General features: G+C 40.0%; 1 long non-coding RNA gene across 1 annotated transcript; it reads right to left on the bottom strand.

Moving 5' to 3' along the window:
• Window positions 1-2699: 2699 nt before the first annotated feature.
• On the bottom strand, window positions 2700-3033 carry LOC104809632. The gene is made up of 3 exons (XR_771195.1): window positions 2980-3033; window positions 2808-2907; window positions 2700-2739 (listed from the first exon to the last, which is right to left on the bottom strand). It is a non-coding gene; the product is annotated as an uncharacterized LOC104809632 (long non-coding RNA).
• Window positions 3034-18267: the final 15234 nt, after the last annotated feature.

Below are 18267 nucleotides of genomic sequence, written 5' to 3'. Positions count from 1 at the left end.
TTGTTGCCTCGTCGCCGCAAGCTGTTGCTCGAGTGTCTCGATCCGCCGTTGTTGTTCGAGATCGCTCTGCATGCCAGGAGGAATTGCTGCACCGAAATCATCGAACAAATCTCGCTGCAATCCTCCTAATCCATAGATGCGGCCCTTATTTGGAGAGACCGACTGAAAAATGAAGAAAATATTTAAAATTGAAATAAAGTATTAAAATATAATATTTAAAAATAAATTATTATAACTTTTATCTCCACATAGCAACGATCTTGGTCCGATGCAGAGAGATCGGATGAAGAACCCGCTGAATCGCCAACATTTTGCGAGAGTTGGGTAAGTCTTTGAGTTACCGTGCTTACAACTCGTTCTGCACGGGGATCGACATAGATGCCTGACTGAAAAATGAAGAGTTGGGTAAGTCTTTGAGTCCCATCGGACTTTTTGTATGTCCGAGCGACCAACTCTACAATTGATGGAGTTCTCCCCATTTCTTTCTCCTATATATATATATATATATATATATTATTAACAGAATAAAAAATCTACAATTAAAAAACAAATTAAAAATTAAATTAAAGTTTAAATAAATACCCTCTTTTTACCTCTTCTTGAATGATTTAGCACCGGAGGTATGATGATGAGGCCCATCACCCTCGATTTTTTGGGACAGACGACTTTGTTTCGCCTTGGAACTCTAGTTCTTGAAATGGTCTGAGTTCCAATGCACAATAAGCTGTTGGTACAAGTCATTTGTTACCCACTCCGGTGACAGTCCATACAGCTGATGACGGCGTTTGACATTGTTCATCATTTGTTTCAACCGCTGCATGCCGAGCTGGTTGAACTCTTTGTAAACTTTATCAATATCTTTTTTTCCACCGAAAAGATTGCTTTATAAAAAAAATTAGAGTTAGTGATAAATTATTTTATTTAAATGAATTTTTTAAAAAATAACTTACGATGAACGAGTGCCACCAATAACGTTTGATATAGTCCGGTACCACCGTCCAACAGTAGTAGAGTTGAGGAAAATTTGACGTTATTATTGCTGTAAATTTTTTCCTCAAATCTTTATCGTTAACCCCGAACCTAATAATAACAATTTATTAATATTAACTAATAATATAATTTAAAATAAGTATTGAAATAATTTAATTTAAAAATTACCATAACGCCCCGTCAAGTTCGGGATCGATTAGCGGGACCTCGCGAGTGTCGAAGGAATTTAAAATTTTCTCTACCTCCTCCAGAGTTATATCAATCTCTGGGAAAAGTGGGGGTGCGTCCACCGGTTCCGGAAGACGAGAAGGTGGTGGTGGCGGCGGTGGCGGTGCTCCAGAAGAACCCACCAACAATCCTCCGGAACCAGAAAATCGCCTACGAAACTGGAAAAAAAACAATAGTTAGTTATTAATACAAAATAAAATATAAATAAATATTAAAGAATTGAAAACATATTACCATTTTGCATTTTTTTTTGTCGAGTGTTTTTTTTTGCTCAGTTTTTTTTTGTTGATTTGAGAAATGGGTGATGAGGAAGAATGGGGCGCTCGCCCTTATATAATCGAAAATTCCAACGGATATCCAACGGGTATTCGTTGGAAATCTCTGGGTGCATTTAATGTTGTCTGATAAATTCCAACGGATGCCCGTTAGAATCGTCATTTCCAATGGGCATCTGTTGAAAATATTCTGGAATGACGCGATGGACGCCAGGTGCGTCGAACAGATTTAATGCTTCAAAATTTCCAACGGATGCCCGTTGGAAATGGCGATTCTAACGGGCATCCGTTGGAATTTATCAATACGGATTCAATGTTTCAACCATTACAACGGGAGTCTGTTAGAAATTTTCAAAGGATATCCGTTGTAATTCTGGTGTCGATTCGAATTCTGCGATTCGATTCCAACGGATGCCCGTTGGAATTTAACATTTTTTTTTAAAAAAAATTTAAAAATCTCAAAAATACAAATAAATATGATAGATTTTTCAAAATACAAATACATATGAAAACAATAAAAAAAAAGTCTACATAGAATCTTATCACTTTCATCATCCGGAGTTGTATCATGGTCCGAAACGAATTCGTCTATATCATCTTGTACGTGTAACGAATCATCAAGTAACTCGTCGTCTATGTCAGGAAGTGCAAGTGTCTCGTCGTAATCATCATCTAGTCGGATGGGAAGAACCGGATCTTCGAGCTGCTCTTGCATTGGCTCATCGAGATCTTGTGTTGTCGACGACGAATCCACGATTAATCTTCGTGGGTTAATCTTCAAAACAGCTGACCATTGATCTTCCCGTCGCCGTTTCACCGATGTCGCAGAATGTTTCGGATATGGAATGAAGCATACCTGGTCTGCCTGATCTGAAAGTATAAAAGGATCGTACTTTGCATATGAACGTTTCGGGTTTATGTCAATACCTCCCCATCGATATTTCCGTGAGCCGCGTCCCGACGTTGTATCAAACCAATCACATCTGAATATGATTGTTTTCAGCCCGACTAATCCTGGATACTGGAGTTGGAAAATCTGTCGAAGAACCCCCAAGAAATCAGGATCTTCCGATGACCCGCTTTTTATACAAACTCCGTAATTGGACGTGGATTTATGTTTTCCATGATCGTAAGTGTGAAACGTGTATTCTTGGGTGAACATTATCGGCCAACAAATGACTTTTCTTCCAGGTCCATGTGATATATCTATGATCCATGCCGGAATTCTATCACTGCATGACTGAATCTGCGCATAAAAATTAAATTAATACACAAATACATACACGTACATATATATATAGCTAGAATACTTACGTAGTCTCGAAGCCAAGATGCATAATGTTGTTCCTTCATTCCTTCAAGTTCCTCCCCACATAGATTAGGATATGTTGCCAAAACATCCTCGTCAAAAAGTCTTAAAAACATGTTGTTAGCAAATATGTAATTAATTAATTTCTAATCACATCTAAGATTAAAAAATGTGTACCTTTCGTATGGCTGAAGTTCTTCACAATTCAACAGTATATATGTGGCGATGTAATTGTACTCTTGTACAGTTAACCAATATTCTTCAGATTTGCCTATGAGACGTCCAATAGGCTGAAAACTTTCGGGAATAAGTCCGAAACATGAATCATAGTGGTAGAGATAACTTCTATCGTCTTCGTTGATAGCCCTCCTTGTCTTCGTCTGAATATGAGATTCAAAATAGAAAGAACTGAAGTAGGAGATCTCCTCTAACAAATACTGTTTGACGATAGATCCTTCCACTGCTGCTTTGTTTTTAGCCTTCTTCTTCAGATGGGAAAAAAATCGCTCAAATGGATACATCCATCTAAACTGTACTGGACCACCGCATATTGCCTCATCTGGTAAATGAATAGATAAATGTTCCATCACATCAAAAAATGAAGGTGGAAATACCTTTTCCAATACGCAAAGTATCTCAGGAATGTTTCCTTTCAAAACCTCCAGGTTACTTCTTCTCAGAGATCTTGCACATATATCTCGAAAGAATGTGCTGATACCGCATAACGCTCCGTGGACACTGGGTTTCAATAGCTCCGCAAATGCAATAGGAATGAGTCTTTGCATGAATACATGGCAATCATGACTCTTCATTCCCATAAGCTTTAATGAATCAGTATCAACACATCGCGCCAATTTGGATGCATATCCATCAGGGAATTTAACCTCTTCTTTTAACCATTTAAACAAGACCGTTTTACCTGGTTTTGTGAGTCTGAATATCGGCACAGGTGCGTGACCATCACATGTCAACTCCAACTCTTTTCTCTTGCATATATCTTTCAAGTCTTTCCTCGAGTTGATGTTATCTTTACTTCTCCCTGACACATTCAGAACGGTGTTGATGATGTTATCAAAAAACATTTTCTCTATATGCATAACATCCAGATTGTGTCGAAGCGTTAGCGAACTCCAGTAAGGCAAATTCCAAAAAATACTACGCTTATACCAGTTATGCCAATCACCAAATCCTTTGCACTTCTTATGCCCAAAATTTCCTCCACAATACACAGAAGCTTCCAAATCATCCAAATATCCACTATTTATTCACTAAGAATAAATTTTCTCTCCGGTTTACATAACAGGACCTTCCTCAGTAACGATTTTACCTTTGGTAAAAAGCGTACGATTTTGTCTGAATGGATGATTCCTTGGAAGAAATATGCGATGACAGTCAAACCAGCACGACTTTCTCCCATGTCTCAACTAAAACGCTTCTGTTTCCTCCATGCAAAACGGACATGCAAGTCTTCCATGTGTGCTCCATCCCGATAGCATGTCATACGCCGGATACAAACTCCGTAATTGAACGTGGATTTATGTTTTCCATGATCGTAAGTGTGAAACGTGTATCCTCGGGTGAACATTATCGGCCAGCAAATCCTTCAACTCCTTAATGAGCGGCTGTAAATACACATCTAAACTCTTCTTCGGATGTTCTGGCCCAGGAATCAACAATGTCAAAAACATAAATTCTCTTTTCATGCACATCTCAGGTGGTAAGTTGTACGGAGAAAGTATAACGGGCCATAATGAATACTGCATGCCAGACTGTCTGTACGGACTAAATCCATCAGTACACAAACAAAGATACACATTCCTAGGCTCAGCAGCGAATTGAGGAAATACCATGTTGAAGTTTTTCCACGCCAAAGCATCTGATGGATGTTGCATTTCTCCATCAACGGTAGAATGCAGGCATGCCATCTCATATGTGAAGCCGTTTGTTGTGATTCATACAAATGCTTCAATCTGTACGATACCGGCATATAGAACATCTTTTTATACGGAGTGTCTCCGTACATTCTTACTCGGACGATATCTGTTAGTCCTACAGAATTTACACATAACCAATTCTTTTTCTTCACCCCAGTACAGCATGCAACCATTTTTGCAAACATCAATCTTTTCATAAGGCATTCCCAAATTCTTCAACATAGCCTTCGTATCATAATACGATTCTGGAGCTTCGTTATTTTCAGGTAAATATTCACGCAACGTTTGACAAAATGAATCCATGCAACTTTCGGTGACATTGTAATCCGTTTTCATACTCATCAATCTTGATGCAAGAGATAAACGTGACTGACCTTCTTTATATCCTTCATAGATAGGATGATTTGCCATATCCAACATGTCGAAAAACCGTTTTGTTTCGACGTTTGGCTCCTCCTGATCTTGTGATGAGTTTTGCCCAGCCAATGCCCCAGGAAAAGCATTTGTCACCATTTCAACATAAGGATTTCTTACATCTTCATCTACATCATACCTCTGCTCGGCCGAGACATGTTGTCCCGTTGTGATTGTCCGAACTTCTTCTCCATGAAATCGCCAAATATAATAATCTTCGACAAATCCCCTTCGAAATAGATGTTTACAAACATCTTCTGGACTGCGATATTTAAAATTGCGACAACTTGTACATGGACATAGCTTTTTTCCACGTTCTTGACACAACGGCTGCATAGAAGCAAAATTCATAAACTGTTCCAAACCGTTAATGAATTCTTGCGTTACCTCTTTTGTAATCGAATCAACTCTTTCGTATATCCACTGCCGGGACGAACGAATATTCGGATTTGTTGAAGATGTCATTTTTAGGAGAATTTTTGGTGTAAGAATAGTATAAGAATGATTTAGAGAGTGGTTTGGGCAAAATATGACCGGATGCTTTAAATAGACAAACTTTCCAACGGATGTCCGTTGGAAATCCGTTGAAAATTTCGTTACCGTTACACTTTCCAATGGGTATCCGTTGGAATTATTGCCGCGTTTCATAACGTTCGGATAATTTCAACGGGTTGCCGTTGAAATACCCGTTGAAATTTGTCGAACGTTATTTCCAACGGAAATCCGTTGGAATATACGTGGAAATTTTCCAACTCAAATATCCGTTGATATGCCACGGATTTCTAACGGACGAATCCGTTAGACGTCCATTGGAAATCCGTTAGAAACGCGTTGGAATTATTCCAACGGTATGCCGTTGGAAATCCGTTGGAAAAATTCTAACGGATTAATCCGTTGGAATTTTGCATTTTTTTTTGTAGTGGTTTATCTATCCAATCCAGGGAATTCAAGCTCTGAGATAGAGATTAACTCTCCCAAGTCTAATCTTACTATCCAGGTTTAATCCTACCAATCTCCCGATTCAATAGTCTAAAACTCTGGATGAATGAACGAACGCTATCATGATTCCTAGGCAAATACCCATCTCCCGATGTGATACATGTTCTATTTATTGAATTATTTCCAGGTTATAATCTCATATGTCTATGTGAATTAAAACCCTAAATTCATTCAACCAAGTGGCCAACGAGATCAAAAACATTAAGAACAATTCAATAAACTGAATGGAATAAACAAATCCAAAAGTCTGGAATTAAAAACCAAAGATCTCTACATAGCAAATCCCTAACCTATAGCTATGGGACTACTCGCTAAACATCGAGACGCCGGGATTCATATCAATACAACAAAACATCATAAAATAGAAGAAAGGAAGAATGCTTAGTCGATTTTCCGGCTTCGTAATCTTCGTCTTCTACTCCGATCTCTTGCCTCTTGATAATCTCCCCCTTTTTGTGTACTCTAGGGTGTGTTTTCTGTCAAAAGTCTGAATGTTTTCGACTTTGGGGGCTAACCCTAGTTAACCCTTCTTTTTCTGGGCCAAAATTCGGAATATTTCCAAAATCTGGTAAGTGACCCGATCGTGTGACTGAAAGTGATACGATCGTGTCACTTAACAGTTTTGGCAGGCTTCACAAATTTGCTCATAACTTCCTGCTCCGACATCAGATTTGAGTGATCTTGGTGTCTATGCGTAGATATCAAAGAGAGCTTTCCAATGATGTAGAGAATGTATGATTTGGACTTGTAAAGTGAAAGTTATTGGACTTGCAAGATCTGACATTTTCTGAGCTTCACGTTTTCCCTGGAGACACTCCAAGTGTTCCCGGTTCGTCCGTGATGTTCGTATTCCATGTTTTCCACTCTTTTTGCTCTCTTTATGTGTGGATTCCTGTTTAAACACCAAAGAACACAACCAACCAATATCGAAGCCAAATGTGCCCTAAAATGTCTAAAAATATATAAAATAGTGAAATACGCTAGACATCCTATATCAAAACATCACCCGAAATATGTGTTATCAACAAACTTTTCAAATTCTTTACACATGTCTCCCTTCACATGAGTTTTATTGAGACAATGCAGGCAAATTGGATATATCAGTCGACATTAGGCACTAGTCAAGCAAGACTCAAAAAATCCTCGAAGGTCTTGAAAAAATTGTTATGTCTGATAAATCAGGGGTATTTTAGTGGCGTAACCAGAAAGGTTAAAGAGTTGGATGCCATGTTTTTGGAAATCTAGGATGAGCTATTACGGACACCAACTGTGATGGAAAGATTAGAACATTGTGATTGATGTAGAGGAAAGATTTCTTAGGCAAAAATCAAGAATTTAGTGGCTGAAGCTTGGTGACAAAAATTTTGGTTTCTTCCACAGAGCAATAAAGGGAAGAGTAGCAAAAAATCAGATACATTACCTTATTAATGATGATGGAGAACGACTTACCTCTAGTGATGACATTAAATCACATGTAGTACAATACTTCACAGGGTTATATGGGAGTAGTATGGAATCCTTAGAATCTGTTCATCTGGAGGAATTAAAGGATATACTACCATACATATGCCCAATAGAAGTACAGTCCTTTCTAACGAGTGAAGTCTCCAAAGCTGAAATATTATCTACTTTTCGATCATTATCGGAGAACAAAAGTTCGGGTTCAGATTGATAACAATTAACAGAACTTTATGCGGAAATTAACATTACAAGGAGCTAATGATATGCTTTATCAAGAACAAACAAACAAGAACGGTAAAACATTTACCTGAATCTATCATCATATTGACAGTACAAACGAAACTGGTTGTAGTCTTCTGAATCTTTACGCACTTTCAGACTTAAAAGAGTGTAAAAATATTTTGTATTTTTTACTGTACGTATGATCCAGGGACCACTATCATTTATAGATTTAACTATCTAATATTTTCTAAAATGTCCATCAAGTTATAAGAAATTATTTTTTGGTATCTGTATATTAGCTCCTAAATTTTACTGAAATTACGATTTAGGTACATTTCATAAATGATCACTTTTATGCCTTATTAATAGCTAACGTTACAAAATTCATGATTTAAATCCAATATTGAATCATATTAATTGCGAATATTTATAAAATATTCTAATAATCTCCCAGTTGATTCAATATATGTGATTTTGGATTATCTTTAGAGAGCTCAACAACATGCTATTATTTCGTAATTTCATCAATCTGGTCCATTGAACGTATAATATAGGATCTTAGAAGCTTTTGTCATATTTTATACGATAAACCTTTTAAGATCACATATATTAACAAATCCAATGATATAGGTCAAAGCTTAAGTATGCAGCATGAAAATGTAAAAATTACATGATAAGTGATCTATATGAGTCTATTTTCAACTGGTTCTCTTTTAATCTTATGGAGATCTTAATATTTTAGAGTAGAAACTAAAATTTTTAAACTTTTATTTTCTGTAGAAAAACTTTACTTTAGTCTTTTCCAACACATAACTCCCACTTAAATTATACATCATCGAATGACAGTACACCCATATGAGCAACATGCTCAATAAAGACCGAAGGTGGTAAACCTTTAGTAAACGGATCAACTATCATGGAAGTCGTCCCAATGTGTTCAAGACTTATCTGACTACTCTGTATCTTTTCTTTAACAACCAGGAGTTGCGATGCTTATTTGAAACGTCTGGTGGTTGACAAGCTATCCCCAAATCTGACAAGTGTTTGTTTGTGGGATACTCTAAGGAAACGAAATGATACTATTTGTACAATCCAACAGAGAATAAAAGTATTCATTGTTCGGAATGGGGATTTCATGGAGAGAGAGTTCATCTCCAAGAAAGTTAGTGGGAGTAAGTTCGATCTTGAAGAAGTTCGAGAACCATAGACGGATGATGAACCCAGCGAGCATGTTGAGACAGTTCAACCTGTATCGTAGCCTGTTGAGATTCCGCCTGAGATTAGTGAACCTCGGAGATCAGGGAGGATTCGCCAAGAGCCAACGGGATATGGATTTATCGTGACTAGGAATGAGGAACTCATGTTACTAGAACATGACGAGTCATCCATATATTCAGAGGCAATGGCGAGTTCAGACTCCGAGAAGTGGCACGAGGCTATGAAGTCCGAGATGCAATCCATGTTCGATAACCAAGTATGGAATTTGGTTGAACCGGTTCAAGATGCAAGATTCCAAGAAAAGAACCTTACCGATGAGCAGTGGTACAATTCTTCGCAAGAGTCAGTGTCCAGAGACTCCTAATGAGTAAGAACGCATGGATAGGATTCCATATATATCAGCAAATGGATGCATCATGTACGCCATGATGTGTACTCAACCCGATCTCTCTTATGAGTTGAGCATTGCGAGTAGATACAAGTCAAATCCAGGAGAGTCACACTGGATTGATGTAAAAAACATCCTTAATTACCTAGGAAGTGTTGGGATTCCTGGGATCTCTAGAGCGAATCCTATTCCTAAGAGATCGATTTTAGGGTTTGCGCAGCGGATGTAAAACAAAAATTTATATGAAACCCTAGAACCGTGCATGTATGATCTTGTAGAAACATTAGAACGCTTACCTCAATCGATCCAGGGCATGTATCAATTGAAAAGTTCGTCCGATCACTAAGGGCAGGAAGATTACCTCGCCCTCTACACGTATCCATACGTCGGAAAGGATTCCAACGGTTGGAATTCGTCTGCTAGGACTGAAGAACGCTTTCTTCTTTGGCAAGGGTTTCAGGGATTTAACTTTAGGTTTTTTCACTCTTAAAACCTCTCAAAAGGATCTGAAAGTCGTGTCACTAAGTTTAGTAGGCATTGCCCAAAGTTCTTTGCCCTTAAAACCCCAATTTGAGTGAGTTAAGGAAATCCCGACGTCTGGACCGATCGGTCCAGGTGGTAGACCGATCGGTCTGGAGCTTCTGCCTGTGGACCGATCGGTCCAGGCCTCTAGACCGATCGGTTTAGAGCATTTTTCAGACTGAGCAACATTTGCACGTTACCTCTGGACCGATCGGTCTAGGCTGGCTGGACCGAACGGTCTGGCCTCCGCTCCACCGAGAAATTCTCGTCTTTTCTCGCGTCTTTGTCCTTTCCTGTGTGTGTGACCCTGTAGGCTCATTCGATATAGCAGTATAACCCGAAATCTCCATTTTGGTTATACAAGTCATAGGCGGTCTCTAGCAAGACATTATGACTACCTATCTCGAATAGAGTTTGTTCGTGATCTTACGAATGTCGGTGATGATTCCGGTTGATGATCCTTTTGTATCAAGATATCATATGTCGAATATAAGGCATGGACAGACCACCTTATCTGATTCGGCTGCTTTCTCGTTCACTAAGTTCGACTGTGTGAAATAAACGACGCTTGTCTATAGTGCGACCAGACATTTCTAAAGTCTCGCTCACACGAGGGGTCCAGCGATATCTCACTCTTTTACGAGAGGTACAAATCCCATCTTGACTATCTACAATCCAGCATATGATTCGTGTCGCACTTGATACACGCCTTTATAGTCCTCCTGTTACGCAGGACATTTGTCGCATTCAAAGTACGCAACTCCTCATGTTGGATTCCGTAGATATCTCAGGTCATAGGATCCAATCATGGAACCGTGATATATGAGATTCAAGTCACGGCGCTAGTCCATGTGACAATCTCATGCGGGTTAATCCAGTATTCCGTTCTCCAACGAATACATATGATTATGATTGTATCCAATACCTATGATCATATCTATGATCATCAATCACACATCATACTAGTCTTAGTATATCATTATTCCCACAATGACATATGATTAGGGAGTTTAGTATCGTTCATAATAATACATGGATTTCATAACATATTAAAGTATGCATAATACGTAATGAATCAAACACTTAGCAAGTGTCAATACATCAAATGTATCATAATAAAGCTCGCACAATAGTACATCATAGAGCACTAAACTAACAGGAAGGACTAAATATTTGTTCCTTGTGTATGGTGGATTAGAAGAGAGCTCGCTATAAGCGGTTATACCGATGCTAGCTTCCAATCTGACATAGATGACTATAAATCGTAATTTTGTTATGTTTTCTACTTAAACGGGGGCGCAATTAGCTAAAAAAGTTCCAAACAAGTGACCATTGCAGATTCCACTACAGAAGCTGAGTATATAGCTGCATCAGATGCAAAAAAGAAGCTATTTGGATCAGAAAGTTCATCGGCGACCTGGGTATCATTCCTAGTGTTGAGAATCCTATTGTGTTATATTGTGATAATAATGGCGCTATCGCTCAATCCAAGGAACCCAAATCCCATCAACAATCCAAACACAATCTCAGACAATTTCACTTGATAAGAGAAATCATAGACAAAGGAGACGTTAGTATATGCAGGATATCGATTGATGAGGACATCCTTAAGGGATTGACACGAGCCACAAGTAAGGATGAAGGAAGTTTGCTCAGAAATCTGACACGGCCCACGCTAGGTTTACAGAAATCCAACATGACCCATTTCAATTCTAATCTGGACCGTGCCAATTCATTAGAGACTTGACAGGACTGAGCCAAATGTAACTCGGTCCAAGTCACTTTTACGTGTTTTATTCTAAACTACGTAGTTTTGGACACTTTTTAGGGTTTCGATTTTTATTGTTTTGTTTTAGGGTTTGTTTGATCTATTTAATGTCTTATTTATTTTCGTTTACATTCAGACCATTGTTTTTGGAGTTTTATAGAGTTTTTTAATAAAGGAGAGAGATTCTTCCTTGTTCTTGAGTGCTAGTTTTGGACTTTGTGATTGAGTCACTAATATCTCGGTCGACTTATCAAGCACGTTTATCACCCGTGTTTGTGGCGTCTGCTACCGGTTTCAAGGTTTCTTAACCAGGTTTGGATGGGTTTAGGAGGTCCTTAGGGATTGAGACTACTCCTAGGTTTGATTCACGAGTTGTTAAGGGGTTTTGGTAACATCCACGACTATCCTTTTCACCCTATTTGAGAAATTTCGAGCCTAGGATCGTAGCATTTGGTATCAAAGCCCAGTTCTCAAATTAGGGTTTTTGTTTTTTTTTCTATTCTATCTATAGATGAAGATAATCAATACATGGCACACAATGGTGACGACCATGTTAATCTAGGCTGATTGCAGTTGGAAGCGATTCAACAATTGATTACACAATAGGTGAATCGATTGATAGATCAATTTGAAGAGCAATTTGAGGAATTTAGGGAACAACTTGGAAGGCTAGAGCAGGCTCGACAAGAGCCAAACTGTGACAGTCCAGATACCGTAGGAGGGCGGGGAGTGATTGTCGGTGCGAGAAACACGAACAATGAGCATCTCCTAATGAAATTTTGGGTAGGGGGTACATGGGTGAATCGAACGCACCGAAATGAGAGGGATCCGAGGGTTATGTGGGTACGGGACTACACAGTCAAAGATAACTTAAAGGAATTGATTGAGCTACTCATAGCAACAAGATGCATCTAAACTTTTCGGTTACCTATCTCGAGAGAACTCCAAAATTAAGCGTACTCGCTCTGGAATAGTATTAGGATGGGTGACTTCCTGGGAAGTACTTTCTGGGATGTGTGCGAGTGAGGACAAAACATGCTAAAAGGTCTCGTGTTGGTGTGTGGGGACAGTTCTATCATTCCGTAGTGACCTCAAATTGTTACAAATACTATCAAAGCTTGTACTCTCCCAATACGGTGTGGTTCGAGGATGAACCAGACGGAAGTTGGTGGGTCTATGATAACTCAGGACACCATAGGAGGGCGGCGAGTGATCGCCGGTGTGAGAGACATGGACAAGGAGCGGCTCCTGACGAGCTTCTTGGTAGGAGGTACAAGGATGAATCGAACACACCGGAATGAGAAGGATCCAAGGACTGTGTTGGTATGAGACTATACAATCAAAGATAACTTAAAGGAATTAATTGAGCTACTCATAGCAACAAGATGCATCTACCTTTTCGATTGTCCATCTCGAGAGAACTCCAAAGTTAAGCATGTTCGCTCTAGAGTAGTATTAGGGTGGGTGACCTCCTGGAAAGTACTTTCTGGGATGTGTGCGAGTGAGGACAAAACACGCTAAAAGGTCTCGTGTTGGTTTGTGGGGATAGTTCTAAAATTCCGTAGCAACCTTGGATTGTTACACAAACCAAGTGCGCCAACGGGAACGACCTATGGAGGCTCGACGAGTTGCTAGACGTGAAGAGCCTCGTCCTATAGCTCGTAGACATGCACATGAGCATAGCCCTGGTGGGGACGAGCAATATGGAGTGGACGTGATGGACGACGATCCATTTGTTGCCCCTATACAACTTAGACGTGGTATGCATGATAGAAAACGTGAGGATGATGATGTTAGTGTTGATACACATGGAGATTTCTACGCTCACTGGAAGGGGCGATGCTGAAGCATATTTGGATTAGGAGAGAAAGGTATATATGGTCTTTGAATGACATCATTATTCGGAGTTAAAGAAAGTGAGACTTGCAGTGACTAAGTTGGGTGATTATGCATTAGTGTGGTGGGATCAGGAATTGATTATGTGAAGGCGCTTGAGGGAACTTCTGATCACCACATGGGATGCGATGAAAGCCGTATTGAGGCATCGTTTTGTACGACCACATTACCATAGTGAGGTGTGTCGACAATTACGCCAACTAACACAAGCAAATCGTATTGTGGAAGAACACTACCAAGAAATGGAGGTGTTGATGATTCGAGACAATGTGGATGAGGATCGAGAGGCTATAAATGAGAGGTTATTGTGCGGTTTGAATCTGGCCATCCAAGTTCATGTGGAGACTCATAATTATGAAACATTGGAAGATCTACTACATCTAGCCATCAAGGTAGAACGACGACTCAAGAGGAAGGGCAAAATACCAGCACAGATTGAAACTTCTTCTAATCCGACAAGGTCTGAGTTTGTGACGCAAGAGGCACCATTAGTTGCGTCGAGAGTGGAGTCGAAGGTCGCACAACCTAAAACAAAGACACAAGTACTACTGAATCTTCCCAAACACATAATAGGAAAATTAAATGCTATCGTTGTATGGGATTTGGACATTATGCTAGAGATTGCGTGAATAAACGGGTGATGGTGATGAAAGATGGGAAGGTTGAGACAGATCCTGAGGGAGGAGTGTTGGTTTAGTGCTCTATGATGAACTGTTGTATAAGTTTTATTATGATACATTTGATGTATGGACACTTGCTATATTTATATGGATGAGTGTTTGATTCATTACGTATTGTGCATACTTTAATATGTTATGAAATCCATGTATTGTTATGAACAATACTAAACTCCCTAGTCATATATCATTGTGAGAACAATGATATACTAAGACTAATACGATGTGTGATAGATGATCATAGAGATGATCATGGGTATTGGATACGATCACAATCATAGGTATTTGTTGGAGAACGAAATATTGGATTGACCCGCATGAGATTGTCACATGGACTAGCGTCATGACTTTAATCTCATGTGACGGTTCCATGATTGGATCCTATGACCTGAGATATCTACAAAATCCAACATGAGGAGTTGCATACTTTGAATACGTCAAACTGTTGGAATTCCTAGAATCTCTAAAGCGAATCTAATTTCTAAGAGATCGATTCTAGGGTTTGCGCAGCGGATGTAAAACAAAAAATTCTAATAAACCCTAGAACCATGCATGTATGAATCGTAGAAACGTTAAGAACGCTTACCTCAATCGATCTGGGGCCTGTATCAATTGATGTGTTCGTCCGATCACAAAAGGGAGGAAGTTTACCTCGTCCTCTACACGTATTCACACCTCGGGATGGATTCCAACGATTGGAACTTGTCTGCTAGGACCCGAATCAACTATTCGGTGATGTGCTATAAGAAAACGAGATTTTTAGATCACTCTTTAGACCCTCAAAGCTCACTAAGAGGTCTGTAGAAGTTCTCTTTTTCGGCCACCACCAATTAGGGTCCTTAATCTCCAACTGATAAAGTGATTAACCCTAATTTTTGGTTTATTTTCGAAAAATCCGAAAGCCAGAACGGACGGTCCAGATTTACACGTGGACCGTCCATTCCAGCATGCCAGAACGGACGGTCTGCCTTCCCGTGGACCGTCTATTCCAGACCTTCCGGAACGGACAGACCACGCTCTGGACCGTCGGGTCTGGACCTGCTGGACCGTCGGGTCTGGCCCTTCTGGTCCGTTGGGTCTAGACTCTCTGTCTCGGTTTTTCGTCGTTTTCTCGTGCATTTGTCCTTCTCTGCATGTGTGACCCTGCAGGCTCATCCAATATATAGCAGTATAACCGAAATCTCCACTCCGGGTATACAAGTCATAGGCGGTCTCTAGCAAGACACTATGATTACCTATCTCGAATATAGTTTGTTCGTAATCTTACGAACGTCAGTGATGATTCCGGTTGATGATCCTTTTGTATCACAATATCATATGTCAAACATAAGGCATGGAAAAGCCACCTTATCTGATTCGACTGCTTTCTCGTTCATTGAGTTCGATTTTCCGAAATAGACGACGTTCGTCTATAGTGTGGCCACACATTTCTACAGTCTCGCTCACACAAGGGGCCCAGCGATATCTCTGTCTTTTATGAGAGGTACAAATCCCATCTTGACTATCTACAATCCAGCACATGACTCGTGTCGTACATGATACACGACTTTATAGTCCTCCTGTTACGCATGACGTTTGACGTATTCAAAGTACGCAACTCCTCATGTTGGATTCTGTAGATATCTCAGGTCATAGGATCCAATCATGGAACCATCACATGAGATTCAAGTCATGATGCTAGTCCATGTGACAATCTCATGTGGGTCAGTCCAGTATTCCGTTCTCCAACGGATACCTATGATTATGGTCGTATCCAATACCCATGATCATCTCTATGATCATCTATCACACATCATACTAGTCTTAGTACATCATTGTTCCCACAATGATATATGACTAGGGAGTTTAGTATTGTTCATAACAATACATGGATTTCATAACATATTAAAGTATGCATAACATGTAATGAATCAAACACTCATCCATAAAATCATAGAAAGTTTCAATACATCAAATGTATCATAAGAAAACTCATACAACAGTACATCATAGAGCACTAAACCAACAATCTCCCACTTGCTCTACTCATGGACTGCTTAACATCTAATGTCCATATCCCTAACATGACCCTCATGCTTTAACGAAGGGAGAGGCTTCGTCAACGGATCGGCAAAGTTGTCATCTGTCGACACTTTGCATATGTGCACGTCTTCTCTGTCTATGATCTCCCTGATAAGGTGAAATCGTCTGAGTATGTGTTTTGATCGTTGATGGGACCTAGGTTCTTTCGCTTGTGCGATTGCACCATTGTTGTCACAATACAGAGTAATGAGGCTATCAGCACTAGGAATGATACCCAAATCGCCAACGAACTTTTTGATCCAAACAGTGTCCTTTGCTGCATCCGACGCTGCAATATACTCAGCTTCTGTAGTAGAATCTGCAACGGTCACTTGCTTAGAACTCTTCCAACTTACAACGCCTCTGTTTAAGCATAAAACATAGCCAGACTGCGATCTTAGTCATCCGGGTCTGACTAGAAACTAGCATCGGTGTAACCCCTAACAGCGAGCTCGTCTTCCGACCCACCACATACCAAGAACACATTCTTAGTCCTTCTCAAGTACTTCAGGATGTTCTTGAAGGTGATCCAGTGTGACTCACCTGGATTTGACTGGTATCTACTCGTAATGCTCAACGCATAGGATACATCCGGTCGAGTACAAAGCATGGCATACATGATGGATCCAATTGCCGAAGTATATGGAATCCGATCCATGAATTCTCGCTCATCAGGTGCCGTAGGACACTGACTCTTGCAGAGAACTGTACCACTGCTCATCGGTAAGGTTCTTTTCTTGGAATCTTGCATCTTGAACCGTTTCAAGACCTTATCGATGTAGGTACTCTAACTCAATCTCAGAGGCCGCCTTGATCTATCTCTATAGATCTTGATGCCTAAAATGTAGGCCACTTCTCCTAGGTCCTTCTTAGAAAACTACAATCCTAGCCAAGACTTTACGTCTTGCAAGGTAGGAATGTCATTCCCTATTAGGAGAATGTCATCCACGTACAGCACTAGAAATACTACTGTGCTTCCACTGACCTTCTTGTAAACACATGGCTCGTCCTCATTCTGTGAGAAACCAAACCTTTTGATTATCTCATCAAAGCGAAGGTTTCAGCTCCTTGAAGCCTGTTTCAGTCCATAAATGGACCTCTGAAGCTTGCACACCATCCTCGGGTTCCTAGGATCGACAAAAGCTTCGGGTTGTGTCATGTACACAGCCTTTGTCAAGTTCATGTTAAGGAACTAGGTCTTGACATCCATTTGCCATATCTCATAGTCGTAATATGCGGCTATGACAAGCAGGATCCTGATGAACTTCAGCATGACTACAAGCGAAAAGGTCTCATCATAGTCAATACCATGAATTTGACGGAATTCTTTCGCCACAAGTCGTGCCTTATACATGTGCACGTTGCCATCCATGTCAGTCTTCTTCTTGAAGATCCATTTGCATCTGATGGGTTTTATCCCTGCATATGCATCAATCAGAGTCCATATTTGGTTGTCTGACATGGCTTGCATCTCGGACTTCATAGCCTCGCGCAATTTCTCAGAGTCGGGACTCGCCATAGCCTCTGGGTATGTGGAAGGCTCATCATTTCTTAATAACATGAGCTCCTCATTCCCAGTCACGAGAAATCTATATCTCACAGGCTCTTGGCGAACCTCGCCTGACCTCCGAGGTTCACTAGTTGAAGGTTGAGTCTTAGCCGGAAGTGATACAGGTTGAACATCTTCAACTTGTTCATTCGGCTCACCGTCTATTTGTTGCTCTCGAACTTCCTCAAGTTCGATCCTACTCCCACTGATCTTTTGGAGATGAACTCTCGCTCCATAAAAGTCGCATTCCTGGCAATGAACACCTTGTTCTCTACCGGAATATAGAAGTAGTAACCCTTAGTTTCCTTAAGGTAGCCTACAGATAAACACTTATCAGATTTGGAGGATAACTTATC

The sequence above is a fragment of the Tarenaya hassleriana genome, unplaced genomic scaffold, assembly GCF_000463585.1.
Source record: "Tarenaya hassleriana unplaced genomic scaffold, ASM46358v1 Cleome16, whole genome shotgun sequence".
Lineage (NCBI taxonomy): Eukaryota > Viridiplantae > Streptophyta > Magnoliopsida > Brassicales > Cleomaceae > Tarenaya > Tarenaya hassleriana.
This window is presented reverse-complemented; position numbering and strand designations above follow the sequence as displayed.